This window comes from Aplidium turbinatum, chromosome 7, assembly GCF_918807975.1.
Source record: "Aplidium turbinatum chromosome 7, kaAplTurb1.1, whole genome shotgun sequence".
Classification (NCBI taxonomy): domain Eukaryota; kingdom Metazoa; phylum Chordata; class Ascidiacea; order Aplousobranchia; family Polyclinidae; genus Aplidium; species Aplidium turbinatum.
In genome coordinates, this window is record NC_137478.1 from 23,934,138 (window position 1) to 23,950,687 (window position 16,550).

Below are 16,550 nucleotides of genomic sequence, written 5' to 3' on the forward strand. Positions count from 1 at the left end.
TCATTTCCTTACTATAACCTTTCAAAGTTGTAACGATAAATGTTGATGACCCTGAAATCAACAACAATCCACAGGCCCTCAGAGCAACGGTTGAGGATCACTTATAGAGCAAGAGCTTTTGATCGTTCGGCTCTTCTTCCCCCACGATCCCTGCTTCCTCGCAGCCATTTACTGACACTCCTCTCTGCATCACTTCTTGATGCATGACTTGTTGAAGTGTTTCTTTTGAGTGCTCCTACAAAATAAAAATGATGTAAACTGATTGTCTTTTACTCACCAACTACGTACTGTTGATTACCTGAACAAACATAGCCTAATATTAATATATAGGAATGAAAGAATGGTATTAGTATCATTTTATAGGCTCCTATCAATCCCCTTCCACACATTTTTTTACTGAATTTTCTTCATTGCTTGAAATTATTTCAACAAGATGTGATTTGATATTGATTGGTGGTGATGTGAATATTCATTTGGATGCTGTTGATATTAACAAAGTAACTTTCAATGCTCTGCTGGAGTCATTTTCCTTGACCCAAATTATCTCTGAACCCACTCATAAATTGGGTCACTTGCTGGATGTTTTACTTACTAATGAACCACAGAAAAATGTGTGAAAAATGTCTCGCTAAGCGATCATTTTTAATGATGATGGCTTTGACAGCAGAGCACTCCGAGCCATTGCGGGTATCAAATGGCAACAGCATGTCACCAACACTGAGCTTCGCAGGCAAACCCAGCAGCTTCCAGCCTCATGCCACGCTGCCCGCCACCGCTGGCTCGGACATATTCTTCGCCTCCCTGCCGATCACCCAACATATGCCTTACTTCATTTTGATCCGAAGGAGGCTGGATGGAAACGCCCATGGTGTCCAGGGACCTCACAGAGATAAACCTGTCATTGGAAGAGGCCTCACTTTTTGCAAAAGACCCCAGTAAATGGAGGACCATAACCCACTTGATTCGCTCTACGCATGATGTCAACCCGGACATCGAGCAAGAGGACTGAATGATTGACTTGAACCAGTAAGGATATAAAAAAGGTCACAGTAGTGAAACTCTTTTATTAACAATTGTAAATGACATACTTCTGGCATGTGATGAAAAATCTGCGAGTGTACTGTTCTTAATAGATTTAAGTTTGATACTGTAGATGTTAACAATTTAACATATTGATTGACATTCTGAATACAGAACTTGGTGTTACTTATATAGCATTACAATGTTTTATTTCTTTTTTAACAAGTAGGACCATGAGAGTTAAAGTTAATTTTTATATAACTTTACGCTAAAGTGTGGAGTTCCTAAGGTTCAGTATTAGGCCCCATTTTGATAATATTCAATCCTAAATTTATCATGTAACAAAACTTACTTAACACAGTTTCACAAAGTCGCGAAGAAGAAAAACACTCCTTGTCGCATCTGCCACTGTAATTATACAAGAGGGCGACATCGTTCGTCATAGCAAATGACATTATGCGGCGCGTTGCATGGTCTAACGTCTGGCCGCCAATATTGGACAGGACTGCCACCTACAAAAAAAAATTCAAACGTAAAACAAGCATTGTACAATTTTGCTGTAATGTACAGCAGTTGATAGGTCATGGCACTAACTTTGGCTGTTACCTTAATGCAGTGGTTCTCAACCGGGGTGCCGTTTACGTTTAGCAAGGGTGCCGGGAGCTATTGCATATTATTCACTAGTCAAGTAGTTTCTTCAGTAAATCTTCACGACTTAGTAAATTTTCACTCGCAGGTGGACAGTTGTTGCTAAATCAGCGATTTTGCAAGCCACATGACATTTTGCCACATGACAACCTCATAAAATTAATTCCGGTTTTCCAGGGTGCCGCAAACTATTTATCTCTTTGATAGGGTGCCGCAAGGTCAAAAACGTTGCGAACCACTGCCTTAATGGCTTAACCCATTGATTGCACACAACACATGCCAAACATCAACTGAAGTACAGTGTTTTGTTTAGTATGCAGTCAAATACTTGGTTTTCATAAAGTTTGAAAACTACAGCGAAATATGTTTTAAATTGTTCTGATTTTTTCTTACAGCAATGTATTGAAACGGTATCTGAAAACAAAGATCGCACCAAATCTCAAGTGAAATAACTAGTGCTCTGTATAAATGCTACATGTACTTACAACGCCATTCATAAAAGTTTCTTCTTTTAGTTTCTCTTCCATCGCCTCCAATTCGTTGCGAGATTTAATGGGAAACGAAGCTCCGTCTGGCAAAATATCTGGTGAAATATTTTCCATCCCTGTCTTCCTCAAAATTGATGACAAGATGCCAGAATGCACCTTTAGCGTGTCTTTTATCTCTTCTTGGTTTCGTAGAACTTGTATCAACAATTTTTTTGTCGGACTCATCAATACTGCGTCTAAATGCAAAGTTTTTTTAAGCCTCACTACAATGTAACATTGCATACACTATTCACTTACTTTAAACCCAATATTAGTTTGTAACAACACTTTTTCTGACATATATGCATTTCAACATGTTTAAGGATTAATGCCGCTCAAAAGCAAAAACGCTCACTACAGTTAACTCAAGTAATCAGCTTTGCAAACGAAAAGGATGACTGCTGTTTTAAGCAGAGAGTAATAAGGTATTTTCATTACATTAACTAACGCACCATTCCTGTTTGTGTTGCTGCTCGTTTCTGGATCAATTGGCACTTCATGCTGAGGTTCAGCAACATGGGAGGACATGAGGCTTGGCGGTACATGCGGCATAACACTTTCGCTGTCGTCATTTGAAGAACTATCAGTGTCATACCTTTTGAAGTGCTCTTCATATTTTTCAGTTTTTCTGAATCATAATGAAATGGTTAAGCTGCATGACGTTAATTTTCTCTCAAAACTGAGTTGCTGACAAGTGGAATGGAATATTGTAATCTTGAATTATTATATCAGTACTAGTTTCTTAGCTAGGCACCAAACGAAAACAACATAACATGTAAACATTTCTTCCCTTGGTGTTATGCATGATAATCTGAACATATATGCCAGAAGCAATTGTGAAAAACTCCAGCAGTTAATTCCTCTAGTCAACTATAAGCATACCTTTTTTTCCTTCTAGGAGTGGATGTCACTACTCCATTATCAGTGGCAAGATCAGATGTATCCAGTGACAACTGTTGTTTCCTCAACGCTTTTTCATATGTCCCTGAAAGAAATTGCATTTAATAGTTATATAAATATATTAAGCATAAGTTAACGTCATCCAATCATCATAAAGATTAGAGTTTGGATGAAAAACTACTCCAAGAACATTAAACTTCTTCGAAAACTAAATCAGTACTTTTCCTATCAGTTCCCATTGTGTGAACATTAATGCTGCTGCATTGACAGACATCAAAGCAGTTATTCAACTGGGAAAATTAGCTTATTTCTGCTATTACATTCAGCACTTGACTAAAAGAAAAGTGAAGCATGTTAGCAGATACTATAAAATACATGCAATCTGCAATATACTGATTATAATAAATAATGCATAGTTATGGAAGCACAATAATTAGACTATTTGTGTTATTTATTGACAGTTTTTATAAACACCAAGCAATTCTATACTTAAGAGAAAAATAACTCAATAGTTCAGCATTTTAAACAACTTTCGTTTAAGTGCTTCAAACGATTAGTATTTTCACACCTGCTTTTCCGAGAACACGGATATCATAAACAAACCAGGATGTGCAATAGTCACACTTGTCTTTAACAGACTTTTCTCGTTTGGAAGCACTCCATGATCTTGGGGGCCAGTAACATGCAGCTTCTTCATCTCCATGAAACCATGTATATGGTATAATTGCTACAGTTGTGGACGAAACAAATTCAACTATTGCATATTGAGCCATCATACCTACACTGAAAAGACAGGTTTAAGATTAATACACACTGAAAAGTATATTAACAGATACATTTATGAACATGTTTGCCAGCAAAGTTGGTAATTAAGCATTGAGGTTGCCACAGCACATACAAAACATAATCTAAAAAATTCACATTATGCATAGTTGCATACACATTATCATATCACAATGCATTAATAGCGGAATGGCCCGTTTCGGTGAGTCCGATCCCTTAACGGGGGATTTTTTCAATTTTTTTTTTTAAATTATCGGGTACCGTAGCCTAATTATCATTGCCGTTTTAGGGTTAGGGGTTAGGAGTTAAGGTTAGGGGTTAGAAGTTAGGAACTCACCGAATCAGACTCACCGAATAGTAGCAGACCCCATTAATAGTGTAGGGTAAACCGGGGTAAAATGGGACACAAATGACTATTTTTGTTGCTGGACTAAATAACCTTACAGCTAGCATGAATATTTTTTTGCAGATTTTGCAAACAATCAAAGGGTGGCACAAGCCCATAAAAATTTCAAGGCTACCGCCTCGAGAAGGTCAACTTTTTTTTTTAAAAGAAAAAGTGTCCCATTTTTCCCGGGTGTGGGAAAAATGGGACACTTAAAAGAAATTCCTTTTGTTTCGTTTTTTATTCACTGGGTATAGTGAGACAACTTTTTACAATAACAGTTTATTGAAAGAACAAGCATTTTGCTAATTTAACACAACGAACAAAATGAAATGTTCATGTACAAATAAACACTATTTTGAGATAAGTAGCATGAATAAAAAGCAAAATGAACAAAAAACAGTGGGTGATGCAGTAGTAAAGTTAATAGGTTGGCATTTAAAATTTAAAAAGATATTATAAATTACAGAATGATATATTGCTGGAATAGACATTACCACTAAACGCTGTAATATTATATGATTTATTGCCCCTACTTTTTTCGAAAAAAAGCAGGAGCACTGCTTTGTGATTTTAATGTGCATGTGGTCATTGCGCAGCTGTAAAAGTGTAAATGTAAAAGTTACAAATAAAATACTGCATTAAAGCAAAAGTACACATCATGGAAAACAATTACACCACAATTGAGCACCTTTTGTAAACAGTCCCATTTTACCCAGACGTGTCCCATTTTACCCCGATTTACCCTAAATACTGAACACTTACTTGACTATAAAAACTTTCCATGATCATTATGCACAAACGGCATTGCTACAAAATCATCATTAAATGGTAATAACACAATTTTTTTGGTTAATGCACTTATTGGTACAACCAAAAGATCACAGGCAAGTCTTGATACAACGTAAATTCCAAGACTTTTAGAGTTCAATGGGGTGTCAAAAAAACATTGCAAGGTTAAGAACTGTTGAATTACAACATTAACTTCTCCGTTAGGTGCAACAAGTATATTCTTCACCAAAACAATCTGGTTATTAACTTCAAAGCAATTATTACGTTGCGACGTAGATACTAAAAAATCTCCAATGTACTTCTTGTACTGACTACAGTGTCTGTGAGAAAGTGGTATTGGTCCAGCTAAGTGTTGCTGCTTATAACACTTGGTTGTGTCATCTTTAGGGGGAAAGTCCTCCTGGCTAATAGCATTCATTTTTTCTGTGCAACGACGAACAACTTGAGCAACAGGATTCTGAGGCCTACGCACCATAGCTTTTAGCTGTCCTAAAAAGCTTTCAAATGGAAAACAGGAAATATTATTCAAACTTCCATACTTCTTGGCATCTTGTGCTAGATGTATTAAACTATGCATATTATAGACTAAAGCTTGGCGACCATATTGCTCAGGAACTTTCTTAACAAATAGTTTTAACAATTCGCATGCGTAGTCACAAGCATCGGAATCAGGTCCTTTTAAAAGAATTCTGATAGCAATAGAGAAGTTGAGAAAATTTTGATAAAGTGGAGGTGAGAGTTGGCCCTTCAAAACGACAGGACCAGTATATAATAGAAATTGTCGAAACTCTGTAGCTTTCCACTGCCGAAACTCAAAAAGGGAGCGAGGCCTTCGAGAAAACTCACTTGGCACACATTTTCTAAAATTAAATAAAGAACTGGAAATTGAACTTGCAACCACCGATCTAAATTTTCCAGATCCTTTCCCAGGCATCCACAGATCTATTAGCCTTCTCATGACACCTAAGCATACGAGGTGCATGTAATCTAATGGAAAATGACTGACTAACCCAATCCCAAGTTCGAGAAGAGGTGATGAACCAGTATGATGAGATTCATTTTGCATTGTACTAAACTGGGCATCAGTTCGTAAAGGTGATTCTACATCTGGAAAGATTATTCTGTTTTGATAATATTCTCCTGATTGAACACATCTTTTACAACCAGAGTAACCAGAATGACCTTTAACACATTTTAAAAAAGCACGTGCTGGTGCATCACAAACAAATGCACTTGGTGGAGATACAATAAAATGCTTATTCTTAAAATCAAATCCATCTTTCATTAAAGTTAAAAAGTCAGTGACAAATTCTTGCAAATAATCTTTAACAGATGTAGGCTTCGACTTTCCAGAATATAAGCCTATCATGAAAATGCCGACATGAGGTAGTTGCTTAACCATGCCGAGAATTGGCCACAGACAATCATTAGAACTCCTTGAAATGGGCAACCCATCAATATTGATGCTGAGACTAAAAGTATCAGGAAATCCCTTTTCTAAGCAATTGACCTTGGCGAGCTGAAGTGCACCAACCAAAGCATTTTTAATTCCAAAGTGATAGTAATCACCACCAGCCAGTGATACAATGTCACACTCTCTCGGTGTTGCTAATAATGTTCTAGCATCCTTTGGGACATCAATACTAGAAGCTTTCAGTATTATTAGCAATGCATTAAGTGCATTGCTAGAAATATTAAATCGAAGAGCCCATTCTGCTAAATTTCCTCTTGTATCATATGGTACATTGTCAGAATTCAGCTCACTGCTGTCTTCAGAGTCAGAAGCATACGGTGGAAAAAAATCACCATCACTGTTAATAATGTCAGTATTAACAGGAAGAACAGTTTCCTGCACCCTATCATTGGCCTCAGTACCACAGTCATGAACCATACTTTCACACATCTGTGGCTGTACATCCAAAGATTGTGTTGTGCATCCAATTTCTGGTAAACTAGCAAGGCGAACATATTCATTTACTTTGGCATTAATACGACGACGCTTTGTCCTTGAACTTGTAGAATTTGCCATCACAAAAAGTTGCAAGTATTATTTATTGATAGCATGTGATACAGAAGTATTGAGTAAATCTGCAGAAAATTGCTACTACAGTTAAAGGTACAAAAAGGGAAAAAGCTATACAAATTGATTATGCAAATAACTGGATTCATAGCCTATATGTAAAACCAGAATTTTCATAAATACATACCCCTAATACAAAACATTCCTCTAAACTAAGATTAATCCGATTACAGCAGAAAAGCAGATTTGAACAGACTTTTTAATTCTAACACATGGTAAGATGCAGGCCAAGAACCAGTGCTTCCACAAATAAATTTACAATTACGCTTCCACCAAGTTTAAATTACTCTACATGAGACGCCAAATTACTTTACCACAATTTCTGATAATAGAAAGCGTTAAACTCCTTGTCGATGCATCATAGTTTGTAGTTCGTACTAAAAACACAAATAGCACTGATCTGCTGAGTGCTAGCTCTGCTGACAATGTGATCACTGAACCGTAAAAAATATTGTCCGATATAAGAAGGCTTTCAAATTTAAATTTTAGTTTTTAAAGTTTTGTCGGCTACTTCCCTAGTAATGTTTCAACATACTGCCCAAAGAAAAAGTTTTAGCACAAAATTATTCTTACAAATTACCCTATGTCTTACCATACATTTTCCATTACTTTACGAGAGGTCAAAATACTTGTGTGGAAGCTCTTCCAAGAACCTCGTGGTTAGAACGGATGCGGTGGCAGTAGAGAACAAAGCAAAAAATAATAACAGGAAAGGGGCAACAAAATATTTACGCTTAATAACTTTATTTGATATTCAGATCAGTTTTAAGGTTACATGAAGCTTTTTAGAATACAGTAAAGACATTTCCGACAGTTAAAAAAAGTCAACTACGTCAAAATGTTACTGCGGGGCTCCACTGCAGCTTGTAGCATCACACAAGTAAAACAATTCTTTTTGTTTTCGTAGCTACAGCTTACAAACACGCGGGAATTGTTTATTTGGCTATACATAATAATTATAAAGTCAGTTGAGAAGAATTAATACTTGAAAATGGCAGAATGAGCAAAATTAATTACAGCTTTACGTTGTAAACCGCGCTGTTCCCTCACAGTACCGGCATTGGCATCGAAACCTACACAAGCCCGCATATTATAATTCATTCTTATTTATATATCAAGGCAATTACTAAAACCAACTCGAAACTGCAAATTTTTAAAAATTTATTATTTAAAACAAAAATGAACGAATTTTAATGGCAGCTAAACTCACAGCGACCTGCCTGCAGAGTTACTGTACAGCTCCACCACAGTTTGTAAAGAGTATTGGAGTTTTCTGCTCAAACTACGCTGACAAGATTATTCGACAGTTAGATAAATTTTAAGGCTACCTAAAGATTTTAATAGTCTCTAAAAATCATTTCCGACAGTTTAAAAAGAAGTTAACGATGTTACACCGCATATGGTTCCTGCAACGGTCCACTACAGTTTATAGTATCATAAAAGTAAAATGATAATTTTTGTTTTCGTGGCTACAAACACGCTGGGATTGCTTATTACATAACACAATGATCATAAAGTCAGTTCTGGAGAATTACAATGCTTTAAAAAAGCAATCAGAGGAAATTGAAATATGTCTACATCAGCGAAACTGTATGGTGACCGTGCAGTACCTGCACTGGCATCGCAGCCCGCACGGGCCCGCAGAGCCCCACCCTAAACCTGCACGGGACCTGCATGGCTGTGTTAGCTGGGCCAATGTCCGCCCTCAGCGTACCCCACTGGCAGCGAACATGAGAATTCGCACTAGGCTAAGACATGAGGCCACTTGCAGGCAACCGCTAGTACGTCAAAGTATCAGTGACTGCTCGTACATCAACATGAATATGCCATCGATCTCTAAATACAACACAAGATCTGCTGTTTTGAGAATTTGAGGTCGATTGACGATAAAGATCGCAAAGTAAAAAACGCCAAAAGCAGGGAAGCAAGAGTGGTTTGCAAACATTTTTAATTATTACTATTATAACAATGACAAAAGTGCGCTTTCAGAGGAAACAAAAACAATTCAACGCAAATTTTGAGAAAGTTAATTTCATCATTCCTGCATAACATAACATACAATACAATGTACATTGACATGACATCAGCCTATTGATAACTAACCTACAGTTGTCTTGCCACAAACCTCTTTTATGTTTTTCAAATTTGTTCTTAATGTGACATCACATCAAAAGCGGTTTTAATTAAACCAATGAAGCGCTTTGACTGACTTAAAAAAAAAATTTTAAGTATTTTTTTAATATTTTTCATCTGTTCAACTTTTACTTATCAAAATGCAACTTGATTGGTTATTATCGCCTCTTTTCAGTTTTTCCCAAAAAACTTGGATTTTGCACAGTAGCCTAAATGAAACTGTGATACATAACAAGCAAAACCAAGAGCGAGGTAACCGGAAAAGCCGCTTTTGCTTGAGCTTGCAATTTTGTAGTTTTCATGCCACATGGTGTTATGTAATAGTTTTCTTAGAAAATGTGCAGTGATAAATATTCCTTAGAATTCGGTACACAAGGGCGGACTTGCAATCTCGCATGTAATGAGAAGTCGTATACCACCAGTCGATAATGTGTGAATGAAAGTCTTTAACTTTCCATCTCCGTTCAAGCTTGCGGGTTCTTGCACTGTACTTGCTGTAAAAATCATATAGACACGCTGATTGTTATTAAATATTTTTAACTTTTTCATGTTTGTTTGTTTCAGAATCGAGGAATCAATTTCTTGGGTTTCATAAAAAGAATGTGTGGAAGTATGACGTAAGACAGAAAAAAGCAACTGACTTTCTGGTAAAACATTAAAAGTTTTTGGAATTACTGTTCTTAGGATGAGTGCATTTATTGTTTGATGAGGTGCGATCAAAAACAAAATAATGTTGTACTATGAGTTGTGAGCTCCAAGCTGTTAATATTTAAATGTTTTTGTGTTTGTGATATCTTGCTCTTCAGCAAATACATCACATGCAGTTCAGTTGCAATAATTGCACTCGACGTTTCACAATTGATGTGAAATTATTACAAAAAAACACAATCGAACATTCAAGCAAGTCTTGTGAAATCGTGACGTTGTTGATCTTGCGCATTCTTAACAATTTATGTTTCTTCAGAACACAAACTTTCAACACTTGCGTGGATCAGCTGTTTGTCATAAAAGTGAGGTTTTTGTTATCGGTGGAGATGAAACTAAAGTGATTGAAAGATTCAAGTTAAATGATGAAGAATCTGGTTGGACTCAACTTGCTTCCACAAATGTTGTTAGATGGGAAGCTGCTTCTGTTGTTTGTAATGGTGAGAATCTACTTGAGCTCAGATTCAATTTTAGTTGGTCCCATAACTTGCAGATAAACTCATGTTTGTGACAAAAGTGATGAATATTAACAACGATGAACGTCGAGTGCGCATGTGACACGCACCACACAAGTGCGGTCTGGAGTGCCACATCTTCGCTAATGTTTCACCTTCATTTCACTCGCTCAACGATTTTTTATGCAAATTTTACTATCGTGAGTTTATGTTTTATAGGCTGATGTTTGATGAGATTACTTTGGTTTGTTTGGAAGTTTGGTTCGGAATGCCACATGCTCGCCAATGTTTGTGTTTAATTTCGCTCGCTCAACAATTTCACTATCGTTGATTTAATTTTCAAGGTTGATGTTTAATGAATTTTTTTTCATTGATTACGACATTCGCGTGACAGCCGCTTTTTCATATCTCGTCCGATCTTATTTTTTAAACAAATTAGGCCTAATTGTAACTTAACGAAGTTTGTACAACTTTAAAAGTTGTTATTTTTGCGCACTTGTTGAATAACATGCTTTAAAACAAAATTTTAAAATGATTTGCCTTTCGCATTAAATAATGCTGATAATCAGGGTTGGTTGATTTAAATCAAATGATTTAAATCATTGATTTAAATCATGATTTAAATCAAACAATAAAAATCAAAAAAATCAATTAAAAAAATCAAATGATTTTTTTTTTGCTAAAATAAAAACATCAACAAACGTTTCACTGCTTCTCTGTAATACAAAAGTTATATTTAAATACTAAAGGCTATAGGCTATACATGTTTTGAAAGGCAACTTAGTTTACTTGGCAGTTCACAAACAGAGTTGTTCACTAAACATAGTTGTTCCAGACGGTTGTTCGCCTGGTCAAACGTCATGTAGAAACCGTTCGGGTCTACTGAATATTACGTCATGGAAATTCCTAAAACATGAGCCAAAATTGCACCATCGTCCGTAAGACTCGTGTCAAACCTGTTTAAACCTGTTTCAGTTGAAACCTGTTTGGACATGAAATTGCGTCACACGAACTGCTCTCGTGCCTTTGAGTTATCACAAATTTTTCTGATTCATTCTCGAAGTTGTTTGTTGGAAGTCGGTCGCACATTTAACTGGTTTATTTGGTGCTTGCTAGCTGGACAAATTCTCCGTCTTTTATCCAAGTAATTTGTATTGTAGTGACAGTTTTAGAGGTGTACGGCGTTGCACCCCCTCGATTTCGATAGCCGCGGGCTAATTTTACTGGAATACACCTTTGAATAGACGTTTCGAAAGTGTGTTTATTTTTCGGTCATTACGTACAGACGAACGGATTCGGGAATCTTATGTTACAATTTTCCCACGAAGAGATTATGGTTTACCGCTGTGACCATAAAAAATAAAAGACGAGTTCTTGTCAGCTGGTAGGCCAAGAAGCACTTGAAGGCATAAAAAATAAAAGACGAGTTCTTGTCAGGTTGTAGGTCAAGAAGAAATTAAAGCAAGAAAAATAAAAAAACGAATTTGTTAGCTGGTAGGCCTAGAAGCACTTGAAGGCATAAAAATACACGACGTGTTTGTGGTCAGCTAGTGCAGAAGAACTACTTAGAAGTACAAGAAATAATAAAAGAAGATTTGTTGGTTGGTAGTCTACACTCTTACAGAAGCAAAGAAAAGTAAAGACATTTCTTCTCAGTTTGGTACAGAAGAAAAAATAACTTTGACATTCATTGGCAAGAAAGAAGATTAAAAGACAATCCATCTGTGCTTGTAGATTCAAGTGGAAGAATCCAAGCAAGTTTGTGGACTTTAGGACTTCATACCCGTACAGCTACGGTATCGTGCATTTAAATTCTTTTTTGTATTTTTACGGTCTTGGCAGTTAAGTTTTTTATAACTACTGTAGCCTAATAATTTTGTGTGTTTGTGTAACTTCATTTTTTTAATTGTTAATTTAGCCCCAACATTTAATATGTCTACACTCGGTGGCGACAAGGACTCGACCGCCGTAGACTCGACTGAGTTTAAGCCTGATGATGTTCTTTGCGGTCGGGCAGGCCATTCTGGGGAGGGACCCAATAACAATGAGGCTAAGTCAGTTCGAGAGGCCCGGCATCTTAGACGGGATATTTTGACTCAAATTGGGGAACTTTCTGTAGCCCTAGGTTCTTTGAGTGATAAGCAGGAACTGTTAATTTTTAGATCTAAGTTCTCTACTTTAGAAGAGGAATTACGGCATTTCCATGCTCTTTTGACTAAAATCTTTAACTCTGCAATCTTGGCAGAACTTCGTGATAGGGTAGATCCCGAATTTAACTCGTTAAAAAATAACTTTGAACAAAAAGAAAGTGAGTTCTCAGATATGTTGGATGCTGACATGCATCCTGAGGATAGCGCCTCAAATGTAAGCACTAGGATGTCTAGGACTTCGTTTCGGATAGTGGCACAAATTAACCTGCAGCTAAGACGAGAGGAGCTCCAGATACAAGCAGAGGCCGAAGCGAGAGCTGCTGAGGCTGCCGAGAGAGCTGAGGCCATTCGAGCTGAGGCTGCCGCGAGAGCTGAGGCCGAAGCGAGAGCAGCTGAGGCTGCCGCGAGAGCTGCTGAGTTCGCACTCAAAGACGCTCAGTTGAGGGCTGAACAACGTAAAGAGGTAGTTTTAGCTGAATATCGATCAGAGGTGGGCTCTCGGCGTAGCTCTAAGAAGGGCTCTTCTAGGCATTCCAGAAATGAACATCAATCGCAGTTTAATTTACATAACCTTTTCCAAACGCCCGTTCAACCTGTGAGTGGACCAGGGCAATCCACACGTTTTCCAGCTGTTTCAGGAGGTCTCGGGGCCGCGGCTAAGGGTCTTCCGAATGCTGTAGAGCCAAGGTCTGCGAATTATAACCGAACTCCTCCCCCAGAGCGTACAGGTCACGGGGCCGCCATTAGTAGTAATGCTTTGCCCCCTTCACAGTTTTCTGCGCCGCTAGGTTTTGATCGCCCAGCTACACGTAATTTGGGTGGTTGTGAGAGGCGTATCGTGTCTCCTGATTTTAACGTGTGTGAGGATCGTGATCGGGCTGTGCATGTGACTGAGCCCACTCAGCCCCTTAAGGGATATAGCTTGTCTTCTCCCGCTAAATCGAGTTCTCAACAGCAGGATTGCTTTTTTGAATACCAAAATAGTAGGACGTTTTTCGATAAGGCGGCCTTGATTGGTTACGATGGTAATAATATGCCATTTATCTTCTTTAAAAATCGTGTTACGGCCTTAATGGCAGCTTCGCCCCTTAAGGGGACTCGTTTGACTTTGTTACAAGTAGCTTGTGTTAGGACAGCTGCGCAAAAGATTGCTAATTTGGTTTCTGACACCCCTGGCTTGTCAGAGGAAGACAGGATAGAAATGTCGTTAGCTCGCTTGTCCCAGCGTTTTCGGGTTCGTGGAGGTCTTTTTGCAGAACCGGAAATTAGAAAGTATCGCTATGGTAGCAAATTGACTTCGACCTCTTCCAGTGATCTGAAAGAGTTTAAAGATGAATTATCGCAGTGTTTGCTTTACGCGCAAGCTTATGGTCAGCGTGACAAATTGGAAGGACGTTTTGTTTTGGATTTGGCTAAGCGACTCCCGTTTGACGCTAAGCAGCGTTATCTTGACTTTTTAGGTGATCAGTATGGTGGCACTGATGAGCCTACTTTTCAGAGTTTGTTTGAATTTGTAGTACGGGAGGAAACGCGTAAGTCGACTGATTTTAGCATTATGCTAATGGGCGATTCTGGTGAGTCGCAGCAATTTAAAAAGTTTGGCAAAGGAAAATTGCCTTCATGTCCGGTTAGGCAGACGTCCGTAAAACCCCATGATGATGTGATGTCAGGGAGTTCGCAATACTCGACTGTTGTTGGCGCACCGCGCGGTGGTGAAGCCAGACGTAAAAACCTACCGGCATGCATTTGTTGTTCGTCACGTGGTCAAGTTGAATATCATTTTTTGTCTAATTGTAAAGAATTTTTGCGCTTGACACCTAAAGATCGGAGAGATGTCATTGTGAAAGCTGGCAAATGCTTGAATTGTTTGCGCCAGCATATGGTTAGGGATTGCGTTCATGCAAATAACTGTCGTAAGTGTGGGCCTAACAACGATAGGAAACACTATTTTCTTCTGCATGATTTTTATGTGACGTCACGTGATTCTCTGGATTCGGTTGGGAAAGATGATACTGGTGCCAGAGTTCCTGTGCGTAATGTTAAGATTGGAAATGTTAAAGCAGCCTTTAACCGCGTTACTGCTGCTCGTGTTTTGAATCCAATGACTGGCAAATCGAAGTTGGTGTATTGTCAGCATGATCCTGGTTCGCAGTTGACGTTTGTTTCGAGTGATTTGGTGTGTGAACTTGATCTTAAACCGTACGATAAAGCGTCGTTTAAAATGGATACCCTGGCTGGTCAGAAAGCTACTTGTGCTGACCTTGTCAAACTCAACATCCAGTCGTTAGAGACAGATGAACTGTTTTGTGATATAACCTCGGTGGTTAACCCAGCTTGGGCTGATGATGTTAAAACTTTACCGCATAAACAAGATTTAAATGGTTTCCGTCATTTTCATGACGTGAATATGTTTCATTTGAATGATTGTAGTACTGTAGATGTACTGATTGGCAACGACAACACTTATTTGATGTGTGCAAAAAAAGAGCCTGTTGGTGAAAATCGTAGTGAACCACATGCTTTGCTCACTCCTCTCGGTTGGTTGGCTTGTGGTGGTAAGTCACCCTTAGATGAAAGCGTTGCTAAAGTGTGCAGAGTGCAGACGTCTTCAGAGTCGGATGTCATCTCTGGCTTTCAGCGTAAAATTGAGTCTCGTGATATGGAAATAGCAGACCTGAATAAAGTCATTCAGGATTTGACGTTGCAAAATGAAACCTGTGAATTGTCTCGCAATGATAAGTTGGCTAGAGAACTTGTTGAACCGAATATTGAGTTGAAAGATGGTCGATTTGAGATACCTGTTCCGTTGAAGGAAGATATTGATCTACCTAACAATTTTGTGTTGGCGCCAGATAGAGTTGCTGCTTTAAGGAAAAAGGCTTTAAAACAACCTGAACTTCGTGATTTCCTTACTGACACCATGAAAGATCTTAAATCAAATGGCTATATTGAGCGTACTGGTGAAGCAGGAAATGTCAAGGGATTTGAATGGTATTTACCATACTTTGTTACGTCACAATTAAAAAAGCGCATTGTTTACGATGGCAAGTCTGAATTTCGAGGAACTTGTGTTAATGATGGAATGTTTTCGGGTCCTGACTTGTTAAACCCTCTGGTAGATGTCTTGGCTAGATTTCGGCTTGGTAGATTTGGTCTCATGGCTGATGTGACTAAATGCTTCTTTCAAATAAAGTTACCCGAGTTGATAGGATCAGCTGAATTTCACAACGCCCTGAGACAGAGAGAGATAAACTGGGAATTTATACCTCCGTATGCTCCGGCGCAAGGTGGCGCCTGGGAGGCAATGGTTAAACAATTTAAAATTGCATTTTTTCACATTTTGGACTCTTCAAGTCGTAAGCCCAATTTTATTGAACTGCTTACGTACACCAGTAGTGCCGTTCGGATCGTGAACGAACGCCCTTTGGTACCTTTGAGTGACGACCCTAGGGAATTTACTGTCATCACCCCTGCCTCACTTTTGACCCCATACTTAGACCTATACTGTGCTGTTGGGCAACCACATGATCGTGACCAATTAAGAAGGGATTATCGGTTCAATTTGTCACTTTCTCAGCAGTTTAGGAGTAAATGGATCGATTTTTACTTGCCAGGTCTTCAGGGCCGGAAAAAATGGCCGAGAATTTGGAGCCTGGTCAACTTGTAGTGGTAGGTTCTCTCCAGGACATTGGTAAACGTGGGAAGTATCAACTTGGGAGGGTGCATGAGGTAGTTCCACAAATTAGGAAAGGGAAGCCGTGGTTCGTAGAGCTAAAGTTGCCGTCTGCAACTAGGATGAGAGTACGGGGAAAGTGAAAGTAGACTGTGTGTTGAGGGATATTTTGTGCCTCGCCCCCGTAAAGAACACCTAAGTGTTAGGGTTTGAGCCTGGTTTTGTCTGCGGTGGCCGACACTTGTCTGAGCCCAGAACAGTCGGTTATTATCGCAACCATGGTATATAGCGTCATTTTT

The 16,550-nt window shown here is 38.5% G+C and overlaps 1 long non-coding RNA gene across 1 annotated transcript; it reads right to left on the minus strand.

The window, feature by feature from the left end:
- Positions 1-79: 79 nt before the first annotated feature.
- LOC145774047 (uncharacterized) lies at positions 80-2,706 on the minus strand. Its single transcript, XR_014290000.1, has 2 exons — positions 2,648-2,706; positions 80-235 (listed from the first exon to the last, which is right to left on the minus strand). It is a non-coding gene; the product is annotated as an uncharacterized LOC145774047 (long non-coding RNA).
- Positions 2,707-16,550: the final 13,844 nt, after the last annotated feature.